The 7856-nt window shown below is 34.5% G+C and overlaps 1 protein-coding gene across 7 annotated transcripts in view; it reads right to left on the bottom strand.

Annotated features, from left to right (window-relative positions):
* GRIA4 (glutamate ionotropic receptor AMPA type subunit 4) overlaps positions 1-7856 on the bottom strand; it is a 386448-nt gene that overhangs the window by 35766 nt on the left and 342826 nt on the right. For 2 of the 7 annotated variants that reach the window (XR_005202841.1, XR_005202842.1), the window contains exon 14: positions 2423-2461. The exons of the other annotated variants lie outside the window; for them this stretch is intronic. The gene's annotated coding sequence lies outside the window, so the exon portion shown is untranslated. The remainder of the gene's footprint in view (positions 1-2422; positions 2462-7856) is intronic. 7 annotated transcript variants of the gene reach the window in all.

The following is a 7856-nucleotide window of genomic DNA, read 5'->3' as shown; positions in this document are numbered from 1 at the left end:
TTAGTAGAGACGGGGTTTCACCATGTTGACCAGGATGGTCTCGATCTCTTGACCTCGTGATCCACCCGCCTCGGCCTCCCAAAGTGCTGGGATTACAGGCTTGAGCCACCGCGCCCGGCCTAAGTTTAAATTCTTGAAAGAATCTCACCTACATTTGTTTCCAGTGGCGTTAATACTAGAACATATTACACATATTACATGGTCATTCAATTATTTGCTACATGTCAGAAGTTTACCTTAAGCTATTAGTTTGGACACGTCCATGAGCTATTTTAAATATACTTAATAAATTGAGTGCAAGTACTATAAATCAATGCTCTTCACTATACTAAGCAACAAAACAGAAAAATGGTGTTTTCATTTCAATGTTCTGGTATCCAAAAGACCTAAGTTACTGTAGAACTACCACCAATTGTTTCCCTGAGTGAGATTTCTATGAAGTATTTTATAACAATTCAAAGTACAATAAATCTTCCTGATATAACAAATGCCCACGTGAACCTCAAATTCTAATACATAAATAGCTCACTAACAATATTGTGACAATTTCCTTCTTTTGTATGACTGCTTCAGTGGAGATTCCATATGTTTGGCATCTTAAAATTCAGGATGAATAAATTAAGAAAAAGAATAAATAATGTGATTCAAATATATTCTGTACTTTTTATTAAAGAAGACAGTGAGTGAGAAAGTAAAAATTAGGTTTTATCAGACAACAAAATATGCTATGTGCTAAAAGTTTAATGCTTAGGTTTCTTGATTTAATGACCATTATAATATACTTATCTACATAAATAGATATTCTTTTGATATGAAAATGAAGTTCCTATTTTGTGGGTCTTTTCATGTAGTTCCTAATCACATAACTACTATTGTTCCTGCTCAGAAAACAATAGCCTCTAACAAAAATATTACTTTGGAAAGGATTTTCTTTAATTACATGCTCTAACACTTCGACTTTAAGGATATGCAAGGCTTCTAAATACAAATTTATTTAGAAATGGCAGACCTGTATTACTGCAAGATGATGACTCTTTATTTTTTGGCAACGAATTGCCTAAATTCTCACTTTTTTTTGGTACTTACTTTTTCTCCCTTCTTAGGAATTTTCTTCTTCTTGAGCCCCAAGTGTCTCTGTTACCTGATATTAAAACTTTTCTAAAATATACTTAAGTCACACAAGATCTAGCCTCTCTGGAGGAAAATGATAATGAATAATTATTGCTGAACAGGATCTAGAAGCTGGTGCATTTCATAATTCATATGGTCTGCTTTTATTCTACTGTCTTAATTTCCAGATGCTTTTGATCTAGTTTTTAATTTAATTTTTATTTATTTACTTTTTTTGAGACAGGGTCTCGTTCTGTCACCCAGGCTGGAGTACAGCGGCACCATCACAGCTCACTGCAACCTCCACCTCCCAGGCTCAAGCAATCCTCCCACCTCAGCCTCAGCATGAGATAACAGTCATGCATCACTATGCCCAGCTAATTTATTTTTTATTTTTGCAGAGATGGGGTTTTGCCATGTTGCCCAGGCCAGTCTCAATCTCCTGGGCTCAAGAGATTCACCAGCCTCGACCTCCTAAAGTGCTGGGATTACAGGTGTGAACCATTGCACCTGCTTCTGGGTGCTTTTTAAATTCTCTCACTTGTTTCTCCTCTTGGTTTTCCTTTATGGAAAGACCAGTTTGAAAGAGAATACCAAATGCAGGAAATATTAATGATGTCTATGGACAACAACACAAAAAGTGAGAGGTTATACTGAAAACCATTAAAAGAAATATACAAGAGGCCTGGGAAGAGGGTGTATAAGCATGGAGAGATGATGCTCAAGACGTTTCCTCCCTTTCCTCCTATTTTTCTAACCACAGTTTTCCTTTGGCACCTTAAAAATCTCATTAAGTTTGTATAGTTTCAACCCAAAAGTCGAGCGTGATCATATTTCCAAATATATATCTTTAAAACAGTATGTCGTTAATTTTATTAATTTTTTCTTAATAATGATATTGTTCTATATAGAAACACTTTGGATTTTAGTTTTAACATTTTTGTGACCACTATGGTTTGACTGATAGTAACGATGTATATTCTACAAATAGAGAAATCGACAGCTGATAAAAATTCCCTAAAACCTATGCAACTATGTAAGCCTTAATGGAAGACTGGTACTAACATTTAATGATGATAGAAAACATAAATGCATTAGCACATAACTGATATGACTTGTGTGAAGGTTTTTATTTTTTCCTGCTATAACATTTGTTTAAGTGAATGTTCAGATAACTGGCAAGCTGATTTCCTTATGCTGGTGGGTTAAAAAATATAAATGTATAAAGAAAAAGGGATTAAAAAATAGGTGGGGGAGGGGTTTCCTTCAAATGGATGGAAGCCATTCCTTTGAAAGAAAACTCCCCTCTTACCTTGGTCCTGGAGCTGGTTAGTTCTCCTCTGTCCTCCTCCTAGGGGAGAAATACCCAAAGTTAAACAATAATAGAACATGGTCTTGTATTAAAGTCAAGTTCAGTTCTGGTCAACCCTTTCCTCAGGTCTCACAAGACACTACCAAATGTCTGATATACTGGGACTTTCACTAGATTGAATTTAAGACCCATTTAAAAATTAAGCCAAAGGGGAATGGACATTAGCTGTGTAAGAGGAAAATAATATTGTCTGCCCTTCAGTCTGCCTTGCCAGAGAGCTCTAATACCTTGAAGATTGGCTTAGAGTAGGAGTTCACAGAAGGACATTGCTTGGGTAATTTTTGTCAGCTGGAATGGATAATGGAGGGTACATCCATTATCCTGAAATGGAGTTTCTCAGGAAGGATGGGTATGCTGGGGTGTTCTCAGCGCCTCTCCTTGACGTTCTTTTGTCTTTTGAGGGTAAAACAATAGAGCTACAAGCAGCACCATGTTTGAAGCAATATTAAATCTGATATGAACAATAATTATTGTGAAAATAAAAAAAGAGTTAAAGGATCACTAGATAGGAGAGCTAGAAAAATGTCTGGGAAATAGATATTATTAGACACTATGTACTTATATTTTTTCACACTGGGAAGTGGCAGGATGAATAAAGATGGGATTTTTTTTTTTCTTAATTTGTTTCTAATTAGGATTCTGTGTCTTTGGAGAGAAACAAGGCAACATAGTGAGAGGCTCATGGGCTTGAGACCCAGACAGAAATGGGCTCCAGTTGCACTTCTGTCACTCATCAGCTATTTAACCTGAGTTGCAGCAGCAGCAGCAGCAGCAGCATTTGTCCAGATGAAGATAACAGCACCAACTACAAGGAGTTAGGGGCATCAAGTTCCAGTATACATGGGCATGGTACATAGCAGTTACTAAATTTTTATTTCCTTTTTATTTTTTCATTTATAGATTCTCTGATATGATGTTTTCTTATTTGAATTACTTCATCTCTGTTGAGGCTACTGTTTAAATAACAGAGCTTAGAATCAAGTCTTAGTTACCCTTTGGCATAATTTTAGAGATGGTGGGTGTTTGGCTCCCATAAAAAACCAAATACCAGACAATTGATTGAGTTCTGTGAGACATGAAGGAGAGTGGAGACCAAGAATGAGCCTGAACCCATACAAGATCATGTGCTATTGTTATTTAACTTTGGGTAACTTATTAAAATTCTTCATCAAGTAAAATGACATCAGGTGAGATAATGGATGTACTTTGGAACCTCAGTTTGTCAAAGTATATGCCAGAGACATCAAAATAAAGGATGTTGTAATCATTACTCTAACAGCCATTATGAAAATGTGCAGGGAAAAAACACTTTATGGAAGAGTCTATGTTATATAATGATATCTTTCTCCATCTACTACTATTATCATTTATTTAGTGTTAGATTTATTCTATGAACTTCATTCATCTTAAAGTTTCATGATATAAATATGGCATAATAGAATTCCTCCAACTACAATATATGTGTTTTCCTTTGTGTTCTTCCTTGGTACTTTAACTTCATTCATTGTTTTTCATAAATATTCTAAACATGGCTATTTTGACAAACCAGCCCTTTTATCTACTACACACTATAAATTCCAAAAAATATATATATAGAGAGAGCATTTCCTGTTTTCAGAAACAAATACATGCAGAGATGTTAAAGCTGTGCTTAAAATGGGGGGGAAAAGTAAATTGTATTTTATGAAACACCTATTTCATCCATGGTAGTCATTAATATGGGAGTTTTGAAGAAAATATCTTTATATTTAGAAATGATCTGGGAATCTATGAATAAGAATACCTATAGGTACATTGCCTGGATTGGGTAAAATTACAGTGGCTGCAAAGTCTTCATGCTTCAGGGCATAAAGTGACTGCTATTTGTGATGAGGAGAACAATGAAAAAGAAATTAGGTGGTGCTGAAGTTGTTAGGGTTATTATGATGCCCTTAGTAATCACCTTCTCAACTATTTCATATCAAAACACCACAGGCTACCACATTATGTGCATCAATTTTTAAAATCATATCTAGATATGGAAATAGAAGCTTTGTTCTAAAAAAAATCAAAACATGTCCTTTTATGGGCCTGTGCTTCACTTTTGCTGTTTTATTTCCCCTTTTGTATAATGTAATGAATTTTGTCAGATCTTTACTGTGCCAAAAATTTGATGTCAGCGTACAATTTTGAATGTCTGCTTTTATAGGCATAGAAGACTTGCATTTATTTCTAGCTATGTTGGTTCTTACAGAGGAGTGGTTTCCTTAAATAGCTTTCAATTTCACAAGGAAGACAGACTGCAATAAAAGCAGCTATTTACTGAAGAAGTGACTTACTTAAAATTCCAAAACTAGCTGAGTTTTTATACAAGTTCTGATAGTGAATTTTTTCTCAGTCTTATTAAGTGTCTGCAACTTCAAAGAAATATGAGAATTTTGTTGTTTTGCTAAAGAGGGCTTAGGGTAAGACTCAGAATCTCAGATTCTCAAAGTGGGAAGGGAATAGAGATGTCATCATCACAGTTTCATGTCCAAGAGATGTGAGAATCTCTTCTACTTTTACTTGAACAAGACTGATGTCAGGGATGATAAGCCAATTGGGGAAGAAATTTTAATTGTAAAATCTTTCTTTGTGCTGACCTGAAAGCGACATAATTTTTTCAACTCAAGAGTTTATCTAGTTTTTAAAATAAGCTAAAATTTATGGAAGTTGAGCTCCTATGTGGATATTTTCAATATGCTTTGAATTTATATGTTGCCAAAACTGCAGCATGAAAACATCACAGAAACTGTTTAGTAAGTTTTCAGAGTGAATCTATGTTTATATTCAAAGTCCTTTTTGATTCTTTTCCTCTAAGAGCACCAGAGAGAGTCAGAAGATCTAATTTCTAGTCTTAGCTGTGGGACTGTGGGGAAGTCACTTAAATATATTATATAGTACCTTCCTTTATAACAAAATGACATCATAAAAGGGTTTATCACAGCAAGTACAAGAATATATATGTGAAATATATGGTTTTATATTTCTAAAACTATAATGCTGAACTGTACTATTATTGTTTCACTTAAATATGCTGCTCTGTAATTTTTGGTGTCTATATGAGCCAAATTTAAGCATAATCTTTTAAAAATGGACAATTTGGAAAAAAATTAAATGATGTATTTAATTAATTCTATGGCTTCTACAATATTATTACTGTATCACTTAGTAGAAAGCAACTCTTTTTTTTTTTATTCCTATGCCCTTTTTTCCTCTGGGAAACAATCTGGAGTCAACTTTTCCTGGACCCTATTCGATTCTATTTACCTCTGACTAGCTTCAAATATAAGCCAAAGGTTAGGGGACTATTTTAGGATACTGAATACATGGTTTCATTTTAAATTTCTTCACGCTTTTTAAGAAAAAAAATTACTTTTTATGTTAAAGGCACGAGCAATGCAAAATAGCCATACTTGCTAATAACGCTTTTATGATTTTTTTTTTTAATGGTTCTAGTTGCAAATGCCTGAAAAGATGAGAATTTAGGGGCTGGGGAGCTGATGATGTCTTTTCTTAGTTACTAATAGGATTTTCACCTGTTACTGTTTCAAAAAGAAATATTCTGAAGCTGCATATCTATCAGGACCAAATAAAAAACAATCACTACTCTGTAACAGCAGAGGCCCTGCTGGTAGCTTTTGCCAGTTTTTATACAGTCCTCTGTACAGTGAAGCAACAGTAGAAAGGGGGCTATATACTCTCATATTGCCTTTGAAAGTGGGAAGCTGTTTGTTTCACATTTGTTTGATTGACTCCAGTTGAATTCTCATTCTGGCTAACTCCCAAATATTTAGCACTTAAAGAAAACAGATTAAATTTTTAACATTTCTATAAAAACTTAACTGTGGGTCAATTTCTTCATTGAATACCCCAGAATTAAAAAAATAAAGTTCAATAAAATCTAGTTTATTTCAACATGATATAATACTACTTTGTGTGGTTGATGGCATTTAAAATGATATTGTTCTCTAACACTTCAGTATCGTGTACATTGAAAGGTAGAGTTACATACTAGGGGTGTTGTTGTGTCTTTAAATTTTCTTTATTTTTGAATTGTTTGATATTCAAGATGTATATTAAAATGGCTTCACAAACTTTTTGAAAGTATATTTCATTCTGTGGACACCTTAACAAATATTTTTAGATTTTCATAAAGTATGAAATTTGTCCATTGAAAAGAAACTGTGTTCAATCATAAAGACTTTTGTGATGCTAGGGAGGATAAACAATATGTTCACAATATTTCTAACTAATGGTAATGCAAAACTTATTCACAAAATCTTCTCATAATCAACATTATGCTTGTTTCTGAGAAGGCTCAAGACTAGGGTTAGGTTTTCTGAGGAGCTGAATAGCGATTTTCTATTCAGGTGCTGCCAGGTGATGTATGATACTGTATATTTGTGTCAACTATCTCAGATGTATGTTATTTCATTCAGAAAACAGTTAAATGATTGACTGTTTTGGAGAGGAACAAACATTAAAATAGATGAGCTACAGTTTTTACTTTTTAGCAAAATTAAAATAGAATATATTCTAAACCAGAGTCATTGCTGTTCTCCAGCTCATTCTAAATGACTGCCAAACTATTTTGTCTTTCTTTTATTAAATATGAATTGTAAACTAGCACAATCCTGGTTGACGCTATCTTTAGAGACAAAAGGAAGCAGTTGTGGATGAGTGCTTTCCCATATACTGTGCTGAAACAAAAGAGTACATTTTCAGTTTTGCAGAAAAGCATTATTTATTTATGATGTACTAAGTAAATGTTTATCATTAGCATAAAACTACATTAAAGCAGCATCATATGCAATTCTTCACTGAAGGGTAGATTATAAACCCACAATAAAGTGAGCTATTTATAGTATTGTATTATAGGCATTTTGGATTTTTATGGTAAGCCTGATTACCATAACTCCCTCCAAAGCTCTGTTGTGTGTGTGTGCCTGCATGTATGCGTCTAAAATATTCTCCACGTATCTAATTATTGCAAATATAAAGAGCTACTTCCTCCCTCTATTCTTTATTTTTACGTTTTTGAGACTGGATCTTGCTCTGTTGCTCAGGCTGGAGTGCAGTGGTGCGGTCTTGGCTCACTGCAAGCTCTCCCTCCTAGATTCAAGTGAGTCTCAGTCTCCCGAATAGCTGGGACTACAGGCATGGCACCATGCCCAGCTAATTTTTGTATTTTTTGTAGAGTCATAGTTTCACCATGTTATCCAAGCTGCCCTGGAACTCCTGACCTTAACTGATCTACCCGCCTTGGCCTACAAAGTGCTGTGATTACAGGGGTGAGCCACTGCACATGGCCCCTTCCTCTGTTCTGCAGTTCATCTGTGCTCTACTGCCATAC

This window comes from Cebus imitator, unplaced genomic scaffold, assembly GCF_001604975.1.
Source record: "Cebus imitator isolate Cc_AM_T3 unplaced genomic scaffold, Cebus_imitator-1.0 Scaffold171, whole genome shotgun sequence".
NCBI lineage: Eukaryota > Metazoa > Chordata > Mammalia > Primates > Cebidae > Cebus > Cebus imitator.
This window is presented reverse-complemented; position numbering and strand designations above follow the sequence as displayed.